General features: G+C 37.2%; 1 protein-coding gene across 13 annotated transcripts in view; it reads right to left on the minus strand.

Moving 5' to 3' along the window:
* LOC308193935 (bifunctional heparan sulfate N-deacetylase/N-sulfotransferase 3) overlaps positions 1–16708 on the minus strand; it is a 389183-nt gene that overhangs the window by 218347 nt on the left and 154128 nt on the right. For all 13 annotated transcript variants that reach the window (XR_013950072.1, XR_013950073.1, XR_013950074.1 and 10 more), the window contains one exon: positions 12608–12687. The gene's annotated coding sequence lies outside the window, so the exon portion shown is untranslated. The remainder of the gene's footprint in view (positions 1–12607; positions 12688–16708) is intronic.

The raw sequence follows: 16708 nt of genomic DNA on the forward strand, positions 1-16708 counted from the left end.
TACTTATTCTTGCTGGACATATATAACCTTTCTCAAACACTTTGTCAAAGCAAATCCCCGAGGCGTCCGTAGATGATCAACAAAGCTCTGACTGAAATAGGAGGTTCCAGCTCACTAGAATCCTGGTTATTATATGCTTGACAAAGTCATTGGGCAGTTGGGAACTGAGCATCAGTTTCAGACAAGGGCAAAACAATTTAGCTAGGATTGATGCCCACACACCAACCAGGGGAATGACAGTGCTGCTGTCAGCCTCTGTGGTAAGAGAAAGATTATAAGTGGGACATCTGAATTGGAGTATAACATTGAAAGTAGCAAAAAACCCACAGGCCTCTTCCAAATTTTGGAATGGATCCAAGCAGAGCTTGCAAAGGGAACTTGCAATAACTCTCAAACATTTTGCTGTGTTTCTTAAGTGTTTAATCAAAGACATTACGAGCATTAATGTTTCTCATATTGAGAACAAACTGAGAGATCTTGCAAGTATAGAAAATGATTTTTTTTTTCCTCATATAAAGCAAGTCAGAAGAATTCAGGAAACTTATTTGATAGCAGGATTTTTCAGCAGGAAGATGATAATATATATATATATTTTTTTCCATGAATAATCAGTGTTTCATTGGTTTATCTGCTGCTTGTACAGGGCATGATAGGATGAAAGCTATTCAAAGAGAGTGATTGGCTCTGTGCCTCATAAGGTGAGACAGATTCTTTCCTTTTCAGGTCTCTTGTGTACATTTTGATCCAAGTTGCTGGTGAATAAAAAAAATGCCTTCCAATATATATGAGACTAATTCTCTTGCCGACAAGGATTTATATCACACTAATAAAACCCATCAAAACTGGGCTGGCAAACTTGCTGGCAGTTTCAAATGAAAGCCAAGAATTAATTGGACATGGAGACAAACAACTTTTCCAGTCTGAAGACGAATTCCTACAAGTCAAGGTTGAGTTACACTTAACATTGCCTAGAGGATTTTCATTTCCAGGAGTGCTTGCCTGGGACTGATAATAAAAACTATGGAGAATATCCTAGAGTTCTATTTTAGTGAGATTTTTATACTATGTCCATTACCATGGTAGTTGGTTGATATATATGAGCCATGGGGCTCTTCCAGTTCTGATGGCCCATTATTCATAATAATGATTCTCCCGGATTATATGCACATAGAAGCAAATCTTGCCTCTTCCTTGCAGCAAAACATCTTTTCCTGAATTGGGCCTAGTGACAGGAAAACAGATAAATCATGTGTTTGTTTTACTATCTGGCAGTTCTGTGGAGAGATCTACTTGAATAAAACTGGTAACTTGTCAGGCCGTTCTAAAACCAGAAAACTTGTACTTTATTTAGAGGATAAGTTCACCTCAGCAGACCTCTGGTTTAAAATTTTTCCCTTCTGGATAATTAAGAACAAAGTTTTGCTAAGATAGCTGTTTATTCCAAAAACATCCTACCAAATTCGAGATATTTAAGATCAGTGTAGGATTGCATCCTAAACCTGACGGACCCTCACAGAACAATCTCTGCAAACACTATATTCTCCTGTAACCTCTTGATGAATTTTGCAAATGCTATTTGAAGGCATACATGAGCTGAAGAAAATGTTCAGCAGACATGCCAAGTGAAGAGAGGATAAACTAAGGCACACTCTGCATTTCTAAGTGACATGTATCCCTAGAAAAATGGCATAAAAATACCTAAGAAATGTGGTTATACCAATCTTTCAGAGACATGAGGCTGCATGACAGGACTTTGAGCTGCGTTTCCTTTCATACGACTCTTGATAGAGGAACTTTAAAGAGAAGCCAAGCCAGTTGCAAAGGATGGGCTATATATAAATATCTGAAGCTCACTGAACTGTGGTCTCTGGAATCTCTCTCTAGAGATCTGCAAGTGAGCTGTATTTATAGAATATTTTTCCTATTTCCAGAATTTCTTATTGGCTTAGAAACCTCTCCCCCTCCAAAACAAAATCAGTGCAAATCATGGTATTTAGCCAAGAAAAAAATGAAAAGTGCATTCAGAAGAGCTCCCTGCTTTGTCAAGCTTTCCACTTCCACAGCAAGACAGCAGTGTATGCTGTCTCTCTGCCCCCTGTACCTGATGCAGGATGTCAGCTTGCATTTTAAAATCTGCAGCAAAGGAAGTACACAATAAAGAATGTACAAGAAAAATGAGAAATAAAGTAGAAACAGACAAGTCACATCTGAACTAAAATTGTGAAATTATGGGAACCATCTATATGAAAAAAAAAAAAACTTCTTTATTTAACATAAATGAAATTGTGGGAAAATTCACAGACTGCCCTAAAATCTGAAGGGTCTAATGCTATTGCTAAGGCAACAGTTTTAGTAAAATCTGTAAAATATAGAGTCCCTTGGTGTTGTGTAATCCTGTAACTGTGCTTGCTAATATTACATGCTTTTAAATACCGCTTAGGTTTTCTTGTTTTTCTATAGAAGAAATACTTCTCCTTCTACTATTTCATAGTGTTAAATTTTCAAAGACAGGCATCTTCCATACCACTTACTTCCTTTACATCAAGAGAGGCACAGATGATGTGTCCAAATCATCCTCATCTCCTCCACTTACTGCCTTAATATGCCATTGCTATGACGCTTTAAACAAATTCAGTACTTGTGGAGCTGATGTGCTGGAACCACTGCTATTTTCCTCAAAGATTCAGTATTCTGTTTCTCCTCACCTGTCTTTTGCATCCACCTGTTCTCTTTCAACTCGGGGTGATGAAGTAACTCAATAAAATGAAAAAGAGTCCTTTTATTCTTACTTCGTTGCATATTATCAGACTAAAAGTATTTATCATAAATAGCTTCACTGCACTGGACACATATTGTTTTCTTCATATTTGTGTATTTTGAACAAACTTTATTGTTTCATTTCTACCTCTGGTTTGTATTCCCACACATCTGTCTCTACAACATGCTTTGGTCTTTAGATGTTTCTGGGAGGATGTAGAAATCCCTCCAAAACAACTGGAAATTTGAAAACACCCAATGCTCTTCAGAAGACAGCAGTATCTCCTTGTGTCCATGCTGGGCAGTAAGTAGGTATTTATAAGCTCATTCTACTGAAATAAGATTAAGGTAACAGTAATATATATTTTGTGAGATTCAGACTCACACAAGTGTTTGTTACTCTTTCCTGATATTAAATCCACTAGCCTACTATTAACTCCAGACTCTGTAGGAAAGAAATAAATTGGCACCAACTGAACGGGGATCTTTCACCCTCAAAACACAAGATTACAGAAGAAAGGATGCAAAAGCAGGAATGAAATTACTAAATAGTTTTACAGACCTACCCCTAGGAAAAAACAGAGCACAGGACACTAAAATGCATGAAGATAAACAGAAAACATAAGTTTAAAATGAAGGTACCTCTTCATAATACAACCATCAATACAGCCAACATTTCTTATGACCTGATTAAGAGTCCACAAGCATAATCATTCATGTAGCGTAGGTTAACGGAGACTCCTGAAAAGAGCTCAAGGTTTGTAACTTTGCTTCAACTAGCAAAGGTGGGGATTTAGCAAGGTGGGGGTTGGTCTATTCTCCCATGTGCCTGGTGACAGGACAAGGGGGAATGGGCTAAAGTTGTGCCGGGGAGGTTTAGGTTGCATATTAGGAAGAACTTCTTTACTGAAAGGGTTGTTAGGCATTGGAGTGGGCTGCCCAGGGAGGTGGTTGAGTCACCATCCCTGGAGGTCTTTAAAAGACGTTTAGATTTAGAGTTTAGTGATATGGTTTAGTGGAGGACTTGTTAGTATTAGGTAAGAGGTTGGACTGGGTGATCTTGGAGGTCTCTTCCAACCTAGACGATTCTGTGATTCTGTGAACTAGTAATTCAAACAATCCACCTACTTTATAAAAGTTGACTCATTGGCAAGGCTGCAGCTTCTGTTAATGAGAATGAAAGACAAAAAGAGAGAAAACTATCTAAAGATAAATGAGAAGTGTGGGCCAGAAGAAGGAGGGAGAAAGAAAAGCAAAATGCTGGTTATTGTAAAATATAAAAGATCTACCATGAAGTGAAATAAAACTCCTGTATGGGAGAAAAGCAATTTAGCTTTATGAATAGCTGCCTCACAGAGGGTCAGGAATATGAGCAATTAAAATTAAACAAGTTGATTTTAATATGTCTTGCTAACTGTGATTGATCTTACAGAGTTGTTGTTGACTGTACATCAAGAAACAATTTAGGATCCAGTATAAAACAAAGTTTATAATCCTTGTTTAATGGATTTTAGTACCTTGGGCAGTACAGTGGTGTAAAAATGATTAAAACGTGCCCTATCTCTGTGTAATCAATAAAGCTTCCCACTACGAGATTGGTTCATTTCCAGGGACTCCTCAGCATGCCTGGCCATGCTGTGTCTGTGGAATTCCAAATAAGTCATCTATCATTATTTCTATACACAGGACTCATTAGACATCTCATCCTTCAGCTTATTAGCACTGAAGTCAGCCAAACAATCAAATCAAAAGGTCACCTTTTAACAAATACGCAGCCAGACCAAAACATACATCAAAATCGTAACAGATATATGTCAAAATATAGTAGCAGGGATGGATAACAGACTGACATGAACTGCAAAGTGCCTACAAATGGAAAGTGGGTGAATTTTATCTGGTTTACCAGGGGAAGTCTACCAGGGCAGGTTAAGAAATGGGTCACACATCTTAATAGACATGAGAAGGAAACCCCACCTCTCTGGCCATCAGAACTCTTACACCACTGAAATCTCTTCACATTCTGTGAAATTTGATGTAAAATCCTTAAGATGTAGAGGACATGACAACCAGCTGGGGACTCATTTTTGCCTTTTTTTTCTTTTTCTTCTTTTTTCATTTAAGAAAGGGTAGCTAAAAAAGTGATAACCAGGTTTATAAATTCTGTATCTAGAAAAGTGTACTTCCTGTTAGTCTTCTCTGTAACATGTTCTACAGCGCTTTTCACTGAAAAAGAGAAAGAATAGTGATACTAACTAGACCTAACGTCTACAGCAGTGGTAACAATGACTGCTTGGGGAAGAGCATTAAGTGGCTGGCATGAAGGGATACTTCTTTGGATTGTTTCCAGACTTGAGCAAATTACATCTTGGACTTTATTTGCATTTGTGCTTGGTAGATTTGCACACACTTGTCTTTCATAAATTTGTCATATTTTTAAAGCTTAGTCCAGATAAAATCCTATCCACTGGGAAGCAGTGGATGAGATGCTCACACAGGTATTTATGGGGCAATGTATTCCTTAAGGAAAATATCTCTGCTATGTTTTGCATACAGACCACTGCTAATGATTGCCCACATAGATCAAATCAGGTGTGTGAATGCATTTCTAACATTGTATTTGAGGCCATTAAAAAGTACATATTGAACTCTGATATTTTGGCACTACTTCTTTCTTTTCCCTAAATATCTGACAAAATAGTATGGTACACAAGGTAGAGTTTACTATCATTTTCTGTTTTATTTCCATCATAATGCTTGTCTGCCACATAATCCCTAAGATAATGGTTATTTGCAATTTGATGAGATACAAAGAAAATGTTATTTTCACATTTCTATTTCTCTTCTTATATCTGAATATTAGGGAGCATATGCTGAGGTCATACTGAATTAACTTTTAATTAGAGCACTACATAACCACAATCCATGGGTTATCTGCCGTGCTATTTCCCTAAGATGCTGGAAGAATTTTCAGACTACAGTGAGTCCTGCACTGCACTGGCAGCATTTCTATCATTGGCTGAGCCAGCTGACTTATAGCTAGCTTGGGAATGTTACATGGACTTGAGTTAGCATTAAAGACATACATTTGGATTCTGAACTGACAAGCTAGATTTTAAGTACTTGCATGGCATTAATATAACCTGAGACAGATGAGGCAAATAAATTAGGAAGCTTTGGGAGAATTCACTAGAAGGATGCACTTTCATAGGGGTAATACAGACTGGACTTCGTGTACTTAATATTTAGATAGCACATATGATAGATAGCACCCTCAGCAAGAAGAAATTCTTCTTAATGTCCCATCTAAATCTCACCTGGGGCAACTTGAGATCATTTCCTCACATCCTATCACCTGTCACCTGAGAGAAGAGATGGACACCCTTCTCGCTGCATCCTCCTTTCAGGCAGGTCTCCCCTCAGCCTCCTCTTCTCCAGACTGAAAAGCCCCAGTTCCCTCAGTTGCTCCTCATAACTCCTTTTTTCCCGTCCCTTCACCAGCTCCATTGCTCATCTCTGCATACGCTCGAGCATCTCAATATCCTTGTAGTGAGGGGCCCAAAACTGAACTATTCAAGGTGCGGTCTCACCAGTGCTGCTTATAAGGCGACAATCACTTCCCAGCCCTGGTGGCCACACTACTTCTGATGCTGACCAGGATGCCATTGGCCTTCTTGGCACATATATCTGAGTATTTGCACACACACACACACATATAATCACTGTGTGCCAATGCCAACATACACACATTTTCTAACTGATTATATATTAGACTAGTCATTTAGTAACAGTTTTATGCATAATGAAATGCTCTCTAGTGACCACATCTTACCAGCTGGAGATGGAGGGAATGGCACATGAGCTTCCATGAGATTTTACCAGTACTCCTGCTGGGAGCACGACTAGAAACAGGCTTCAGGAGCCAGAACTCTTCTGTAATGAACGTGTATGAGGCAAAGGATTTGTGAAACCGTACTTCAGGATGTTCTAAAGACAAAACCCGGCTACAGCAACTGGACATTATGGCAGCATAGAAACTACTGGATATAAATAATACTTCCATTCCTTACTCCTGGCTTTAAAATATTCAGTTTTCAAATACCAAAGAAGAAATAGGGATGAGAAACAGTTTTTTTTTTGTTTGTTTGTTTTTTTAAGACAAAGTGACTTCCAAGTGACTAAAAGTCAAATTCTAATCGATTTTTTTTGGAGGACTGGGGTAAAAGGAAATGTTTTATTGATACGACGACTAATAATACCACTAGATGAAAAGTTCATTTGTTCTTTCAAAAATCTCCTTTTTGTTGTTTCAAAAATTAAGAAAGTTAGTTGGAATCAGACCTCTGCCACCGTGTGATATACAGAATTTCTATATGGGAAAAGTGCAGCAAGGAAATACTTAACCACTAAATAACCTATTAAATGGATAAAGAACAAATGAAAACGCCACTGACATCTGACTGAAGAAAAACACAAAGGATGAATTTTGCAGAAAAATTCCTTCTGGTAGAGTCCTACTAGAGTCTGAAAAATCAAGCAAACAAACCAAAATCCCACCTTCGGTTTTCAAAGAAAATGTAGCTAGTACCAGAATTGCCTTTTATGTTTTACTAGCTATCATCAATAATACCTTTCTGCTGAAAAAATAAATAGAAAAAAAAAAAACTAGTTTAATAAACCATGTTTGGAGTTCCTTCCAGCAGCTTTTTGACTTTTTACAGGACAAGAATTGAGATCTAAGTCTGGGTTGGTTCATCTCCATCTGTGCTTATATACAATGAAAACATACATGAAAGAAGACCCCAAGTTTTCCTCTTTATTACTTATTTTATTCTTGCACTGTATGTCTTTCTTTTTTCTTCTTAATGAAGAAGAGATCAAAATGAACTCTTCACATGTGACTGGAGGCCTGAATTCTAGATAAGGAAATAAATCTCTTCTTGGATAAATGCTTGCTTTGCTTTCCCATCAGTCAAAATATCTCTTCCATATCTGTTATATGCCAGACTAAACAACACCTGCTTCTACTTCCTATTTTTTCTGCTTTGAAAATGGTGAGATTTTTCATTACATAAAGAAAGGTTTCTGATATGAAGATGAATTATTTTTTAAATCAAGCAATCCAAAAATGAATTATCACCCTGTGAACCCTTTGGCATCCCAACCACTCTTGTGTTCTTAGGCTTAATCTGATTCTTTACTTTGTTCTGTATTTGTCACAGATCAAGTTATTTTTCTAACTGAAAGCTCTAAGATATCATCCTACTTACTGGGCCACAACTTTTGTTTTTCACAGCTGCAGATTTTGCTTTACCAGACTTAGCTCTCAACTGTTCTTTTATCAGAACATTCATCAAATATTGTTGTCTGGACTGGTATGCAAAAAGCTCTGGTTTCTTGAGATAGTTCATAATACTGAAATAGATCCTGCTGAGAAATATATCAGAAGTAGATGTTTTTGAGACCTCATACCTCCAGTTTGTAGGAGATCTGGTTGGGTATTTTTCTACAATTACTGTAATCTGTATAAAATCACACATAACAAGCACTGATAAGACAGAACACAAAGATAAAAAGATTTAAATATGGAAAACTGGTTAGCCTGGATAAGCAACCTTTTCATGCTAGCCCATTAGGCAGCTTAATGATAAATGAAATTTTTGAAGAGGAGAAGGAAAAGCTAAAGTTCACAGTAAAGCGTGGGATTCTTTCAGAAAATCTAGCTCAAGGCAAAGAATGTATCTTTGATTACCTATTTATTCTTTATGCCTTTACTCAGACTTTTGGCTACCACTGTTACTTAGAAATCCAGGCATAATTAAGATTTCAACAACTCTTTAATAATAGTCCCCTGTGAGAAAAGAGAAACTCATTTCTGACCCTTACCATAATCACTCTTTTCCATGAGCTAGCTTCCTCTCAGTTTCATGAAAGTGTAAGAGGTACATTAGAAGCTACAAAGCTCCTTGAAGCTTATTCTAAGATTAATATCACCATTTGAAAATTTAACCTCAAAAACGTTCTATGTCAAAGTATTTCCTGAAATTGTGTCACAGATGCATACCCTCACTTAAAACCATGTAAAAAATTCTCTAATCTTCAAAAGTTAGCCCAAAGTTACTGAGATTAATATGTTTGTTAGGAAGAGTCCCGTATCTCATTTTGCATTTCTCTACTATCTTCATCCCTTAAATTACATGTACATGTCCCTACTTTTTCTATTTGTGTTAATTATACATAAACACAATGCAATGTCCTTTTCATGTGAAATCATTCTTATGTTCAGAATTTAACGGCAATTACATTTGACAATTTCACTGGCTTTAGAATAACCATGGAAATTGATCCATTAATATAGGTTTATATCTGCTTTGGAGGAAGAGGGAATGTTAAATGTTATTTAGATGAACTGTACTACTGGCCAAGCAGTGACTAAAAATATGCAACTGAAATGAAAATGTCATAAACCTTAACATGTAGAGTACTATTTTTGGCCTAAACCTGCACATTTCCTGTTGCATTTAGCAGCACTAAAGCCCTCCTCTGCACAAACATATGACACGTACTCCAGTGAGCACCATTTGCAGCCAATGTTTTCACACATCTCCATTTAGTGAACTACACTTTGCAAGTTATGGCCTTAAAAAGCCAAGAAATGAGAGAAATAAATTCAGAAAATACTGAGTTAATATTCATCTATTTCTTGCCTAACTTACATAAAACAAAAAATTGTTGGCAAAGTAATGCCTCAACTCATCTACTTGGCGAGCTTATGCTTTTTTAATGAAGGAGCTCTCTCATTTACAGGGATATTGAGAAACTTGTCAACTCTTTGTGGGAGGTCTGTTCATTCTTTCATCAGAACTTTGGAGAAGCATTATTTTAAATTTCTTTAACTCTCTTTCAGGAGAACTGCAACTGTATTGCTAAGTCAGACACTTACAATAAATCTTTCAGCACTGCTGAACTTTGCTAAGTAGGAGCTCTTCCATTAACTATTTGCAGAGAAAAGAATCTATACTTACAAATTGCAGGGTTGTTTCTTTTAATGAAATATACCTTTTAAAGTAATTAGCCTTGATTGTAGGAAATACTCAAAACAAATAGCTGTAACAGTTTGTATTCCAAGAGCACCTTCCAACAGGAAGTGGTTAACTAAGTAGTTAATTAAAATTATTAGTAATGTTTTATGTAATTCAAGAAGAGATGGGTATATTTTTCTTTATTTCATATACAAGATTTCATGCTGATACTTTTTACCTACATACATTTTTAATCTCTTCTTTAAAGAAAAACATTCCTTATGTAAACAATATTTAAATCCTGCTGCCAATAAGAAACTTAAAACTGAAATGTTCCTTAAGGATTCCTGTCATCTTAGGCTATCTTCTGCAGATACTTTTCCAGCATACAAGCATTAGCATATGTAAGAGCATTAAAAATATAAGCTGGCCACTAGCCACTTGAAAAATCAGTTCAAATCAGAACTCACAGCTATGATAGAAGCTTATTTTATTTGTCCAAATGCAGATGGTGCTGTGAAGTTCCCCGAGACTGTAAAGTACAGTTCCAAAACAGTAATCTTACATCTGTTTCAAACCAGACAGTTTCCCCCTAAGGACAGTTTTTATAACAAAGCTGCTAGACTTCCAGGCCTTTACCTGCACCCTCCTCTGACATCCCACTTAGTTTGGTCTGGAAGTGGGCAAGCCATGCTGCTGAGAGTCTGAGGCATGGACCTGCCTGAGTGGCATCAACATTTTTAGAATATTGTGGTGCTCTGGGTGCTGAGCTACACCTTGGTCCTCCCTCATCATACTGTGACAAGCTCATTAAATGGAGACCCTCATGGTCGACAATCATCCAGTGGGTCACCTAACCAAGATTTCTATGATGGATAGGCACATTACCCACCCAAATGAAAGCAGACACTTGAACACTGGCCAGGATGCTGAGCCAGGCGAGTTTAATTGAAAGTAATGCCAACTGCTGAAGTGAGAATTAAAGGCAAGAAATAAACAAGTTTGAATAGAGTTTGCAGTGAAGATACCAGAATTGTGGCAGAAAATACCAACTATCTTAAATAACAGGACTCACCATAGGGCAGCTTTTTTGGATCTGAAGACCTGTATCTGCCTAAGCCACAGCCAGTAAACCTACACCTAAATGGAAGACGAAGGCCTAAGAATGCAGAATTTGCTGATGTGATTACAACAGAAGTAGGGGAAATGAACTGTTGTTTTGGTTCAGCAAATACAGTAATGTAAATTTCAAAGATAAAGGTGTCACAGCAGTACTACAAAACACAAAATATGGGCCAACTAGCTCCTCTGTGACTATAATCATTCAGATCAGATAGGCTTTGCATGTCCTTTGGTACAGCCATCTTCTGCATATGCTTACAGAAAATTTCTTAGGAATTTTCATAGAAGAAAGTGATTTGAACATTGGATCAAAGTAGTACTTGGTTTCAAGAACACTTTTGGCTTCAAGCTATTTTCACTTATGACTCTTCCATTTTCTAACATCAGTTAAAACTCGTATCTGATGCTACCCACAGTGGACACCATTGTTGACTCATAATACCTTCTGTATTTAGCAGAGATGCCAGTTTTTATAGATAATGTTGTATCGACTCAGTGGACATTTTCCTTTTCTATGCCTACATTAAAAATATGTACAATTAAAATGGGCTTTCCAATATGATGATAACATTTTGGGAGCAATTCCCTTAACAGATAACAAAGACAATTCTGGGAGGAATTAAAGCAAAATGAAACTGAAAACATTATTCAGCTAATTGAGAACTTCTTAATTACGCTAATTTTGCTTGGAAAAAAATAGGTACCAAATAGCATTAAGTTCTTATATGAAAATATGAAGGACAAATGATACACATTCAATTAAATTTCAGATTAGAATAGGCTACTGTATATACCAAGCCTAAATCTACTGAACAATTTAATCAGCTAATTTATAAAGTCATTAAATGCAATAAAAACAGCTGCTTATACTGTCATGAAATCAAGACTGCCTACACCATTAAACTCCTCATATATAAAATTATACACATTATTGAAACAATAAAACAGATAAGCAAGAGAGTTAAAATGTATTTGTCCAGTACTAACCTGACATTTTTAATGTAGCTCATTAATGATTGATTTCTCCACTTAAAGTGGTTATTTCACTGAATTTACACAGAAAAAATTGCAGGTGCCAACTCATCGTAATTTTTCTTGCAGAATCTCCACTTGGAGATCATTGCCACGCTCTGTTGTGTTGAGAGCTCCAGGCAGAAAACACACTTCTCAAAGGCAGATTTCACGAAATAGCAGCAAGGGAGGAATTCTGCTGTTTTATGTGTAAGTAATAGCCTCTGAAGATAGTGGAGAGATGGAAAATGTTGCAAGTGCTTATCGCAGCAATTCTCGAACTTTTCAGCTTATTTCAGTGCTTTACCCCCACCCATTTTTTTCCAGTGGACGTACAGAGCCCAGTACATAGCCTAGAGACAATGAGGTCACTCTTCATGGCAGAGAACACTTCCTTGAACCATAGACCATTAACACCAGGGACAACGAACCACAAGGTTTACCAAAGTAACTGTGACTCTGAGGACAAAGACTGAAAATCCTTGGCACGGCAGAACTTACTCTTACCTTAGTAATTCCAGTTATATCAACACATGGTTCTACTTGCATTTCTAGAAATGCTGTAATATTTACTCTCCAGGAAAAAGGCCGGTTAGTGGCAGCATGGTATCAGCAGCATGGTATCAGTGGCAGCAGGGTATCAGAGAATTACAGAACTGTTTTAATGAAACAGATTAAGCAAATATTGTAATACTAACCTGAATGTCCATCCTTGAAGTGTCATGCATTCTAACTCTGCTGTCCACAGCAGCTGATCTTTCACTTTGTGTTCTAAGTCCTTAAAAAGAGAGAGAATAACATTTATTACACATTCTCTAGTTACTAAGCCAGAAATACTTTTTGTTAGTTCTACCAAGTAATGTTATTTTACATAACAAGTCATATGGTTAAAACTATAAACTGCCTATAGAAAATTTTCTATACAGCTTAGCTGTTAAGCTGAAAACCCCACAAGTCTTATAAATGTCTTGCACAAGAGGAAGTTACTTATTAAATGATTTCCTTGAAGGAAACTTCTAATTTGTGATTTTTTGTTCAAAACAAATTGGGAAGTTAGAGAAAAAAATTACCTTTCTGTAGGGTTTGCCTATATGTAGTGAAAGACTTTTTATATCACACTCACAGCAAGACATCTGGATGTCCAATAATTTTAGGGACTTCTAAGTTTTACATGGGCTCGAATTCTCTTAATTTCTACCATTATTACTTTTTTTTTTTTTTCTTTAAATCTGGCCTGATTAACATAGCAGCAATAATTGATTCAAGTAATGATTCTAAACAGTAATTAAAAATTACTCAACAGATGCCATCTCTCAGTTTCCACACCTAATATGTCTCTTTATTTAGAGAAGGAAATAGGCTTGAATCAAACTAATAGTATCTCCATGAATTTCAAACTTTATTCTATAGCACAACATAGCAGGAATGACGTTCCTTTCTGTTGGCTATATCAGCTCTCATTACGCAGTTCTACCCTGTGTAAACGGAAAAATCTTTAATCCTTACTGAATAAGACATTGAGTGAACTGTTTTTAAATCTTTTTATCAGAAGTCTTCATTCTAAAGGCATACAGACCCTTGATATTAAAGGAACTGACTGTTCAAGAATACTTACACCTTAAATTAGATTATTTCTTCTCCAGAACTCATCATCAACAGAAATCTTTTGGGAAAATACATTCCCAAATTTCTAATAAAATATAAAAGTAACTATGTCTTTTAAGGGCTTTTGACTTAATGTTACAGAACTAAACCAGACTATATTCTATCTGACATTCACTTCTGTAATGGTTCCACATCTCTGACTGTGCAATGGATTAGTTTTAGATTGTGAGCAACACTGGTGTTTGTTTTTTTGTTTGTTTGTTTGTTTGTTTTCCCCTGATTAATAGTTTTTTTCCTTCCTCAGTTTTGTGAACTATTTCACACTAACACCATGAACTCAGTTATGGAGGATACACTTCCAGCCCGGGCTACAGTTCCACTCTACAGCTGAGTTGTTTTTTTTGTTTTTTTTTTTTTTTCCAGGGTTAGCCAGCTGAAGTGATTCAGCAGAGTGCAACAAGCACCAGAGCCAGCACAAGGCCTGTGGGCCAGGAGCAGAAATACTCCTTTCAGTGGTAGTGAACAATGCAGTTGGCGCAGGCACACCACACAGCTCTACCCAAGGATAAAATATCCCAAGTCAGCTTTATATGAGCTCACTGGAGTCATGTGCATTTACACTGGCTGAGGATTTATCTTCATAAATTCATACTTCTGACTAAGAGCATAAAAAACTCAAGGGCATATACACTATGACAGGAAACCGTGCCTCTCTTATTTCTTAAAAAAGTCAAGTTCCTTTGTTCAAAACCATCCTTTGTCAACAGCTTCATGTAATCAAATGGCTCAGTAATCAAATTATTCTGACAGGCTTGTCTAAAAAGAACAGGATGCACAGGATGCTGCTTGTGCACAGGCATGATATTTTCCTTTCGCCTGAAGCTTGTTACCTCACCTGTGTGAGAAATAAAGGGACGTGGCAGACACTGTAGTAAACATAACCGGTACTTAAATACTGAAAGTCTGGCTTCAAATTGTTAAGGTCAGCAATTCTAGAAGGGTTATTTATTTTAAATGTATATATATATTTGCTCTTAAGTCATTTCATTCCACTGAACCCTAAACTGACTTGGCGTAACGCATTCACTGAGACAATAACCCTGTGTTATATACACTCCCTCCCCACGACAAACAGGAAAGAGGGGGAAAAGTTGACACTACAGGGAAGCTTCAGCCAAAAACGTACTTCCACTCCACTCCTTCCTCTGCCATTTTGCCTCCCTTTCTTTTGCTCCTTGGTCCTATGCTATATGATCCCATCCTCTTCCTTACAGCCCAACTACTTCTCCTTGCACCTGATTTGATGTTTGTCAGATCCCCTCCAGGTTAGTGAGCTAAAGAGGCTCACAAAGGGGTGTGTTAAGTGGCAAAGCCCACGTAAAGGGAGTTCCCAGAGCAAGTGGACAGTAATTGCAGGGTATGGGGACAACGAAAAGCATATAATGCTGCCCCTTGGCAAAAGTGAGGCATAGATGGGCTCAGAGATGCGGTCAATCTATGCCTTGAGGCAAGCAGAATTTTGTTCTCTTGTTTGAATCAGCCTAAGCAGAGCCTGGTATTCATTAATTGTATATTCCCCTTCACCTTGCAAGCTAAAGACAAGGACATTTATGTCCATCACAAATGAGAAAAAGGGAACTATGAATGCTTCTTGCTCTTTGAGCACAGGATTTTCTACAAATAAAAGATACTAAGATGGTATCACCAGACTTAAGAACAGTGTAATGACTCCAGCAAATATTAGCAATGAGATAAAAAAAAAGAGTTAAAATGTTACTGGTTTTGATGGAGTCTGCTCCAAAACTGCTCATCAAGGATGCACAGAAGAAGCACCTGATAAAGTGAAAACGAGAACGCAGAGCAAGCAATACATTTTATATTTCTCAGACAAGTTACAAGTATGAAGGCTCAGTGCAAGGCTTTTTATAATCTTACATGGATATAATGGCAGTCTGCCTTTGCTGCCTTTTGTATTCTGCTATCCTGTGTGGCAGCCTCAGCTGATTTGTGTCTCCTGCTGTTCAGGACCTCCTACATGGACGAGCTGCTTGCATAGCTCCCTACAGCTCTGACCTACTCTCCTGCCTTGAAACGAACAACTGGATGTAATGGGACAAGAGGTTATTACAGCTAATAACAGCTCCAATGCGTACTGGGCAAGGGCTCGTAGAGCACATTCTGACATCGCTAGGTTTGTTTTCCTACTCATTGCCTGAAGAACCCCACCAGTTTTGAACAACTGAAAAGTAAAAACACCAGGTTCTTTTCCAGATTCTTTTGTCTGTTTATCTTAACTGTTTTTTAAAGTTATCTCCTATAGCCCTATTTATCTGCTATAGGTTTCTTTAATCCTTTTTGTCTGCCTACCATCTGTTTGCAAATCAATGAAAGAGAACTTAAAATGACTAAGTGTTCATTTCCTTGTGGCTAGGTTTTATTGTTTTGTTGTTGTTTTTCTTCTTTATTATTGCACATGAAATACAAGGACAGACTTTCTAATAAATGGAAAGGTATAATTCTCTCTTCTATTCACAGTTAGGTACAGTAATAGATAGCTAGATACAGTAATCCTCCAGGACAAATTTTAATTTGCTGAATGTACATGTTGCAACACAGGTAAGGGACCTCTCAGAGCGCTGATCATGGCTCCCACAAGTTCTGACCAAACCCGATGCTAATAAAGCAGATTGCAGCGGTCTGTCATCTGGAGGAGTACAGGCAGCACAGCAGAAGCCATTTGAGACTGTTCCCTGCTGTTCTCTGAAGGCTGCAACAAGGGTAATAAAGAGATGTAGAAAAGGTTCAATACCACCAAAAAAATTCTCCTTATGTACTGACGCTTTCGCACAATGACAGTGGGCCAAAGAAATAAGGGTTTAAAATTAATGACAAACTCTTTATTCCAGTTTTCTATTCCATGCTATACCAAATATAATGAACCTAATATTCTCTGTATCAAACTAGCAACCTTTATTTTTGTATATGTTATAAAGCAGAGAAAATGAATTCTCTTTAGATATATAATAAATATAGCTGAAAAACAAGCATTGCATTCTATAGGGAAAAGTATCTACACACCATTTTGGCTCTATTTTTGTCTGCATTAGGTTGAAACCAAGTCCTTTCCAAGAGCATAAGATATCAACTCAGCACACAACCCAGTCAGAGCATGTGACCAAAACACCTTGAAATTA

Source organism: Anser brachyrhynchus (genome assembly GCF_964034855.1).
Source record: "Anser brachyrhynchus genome assembly, chromosome: 4".
NCBI lineage: Eukaryota > Metazoa > Chordata > Aves > Anseriformes > Anatidae > Anser > Anser brachyrhynchus.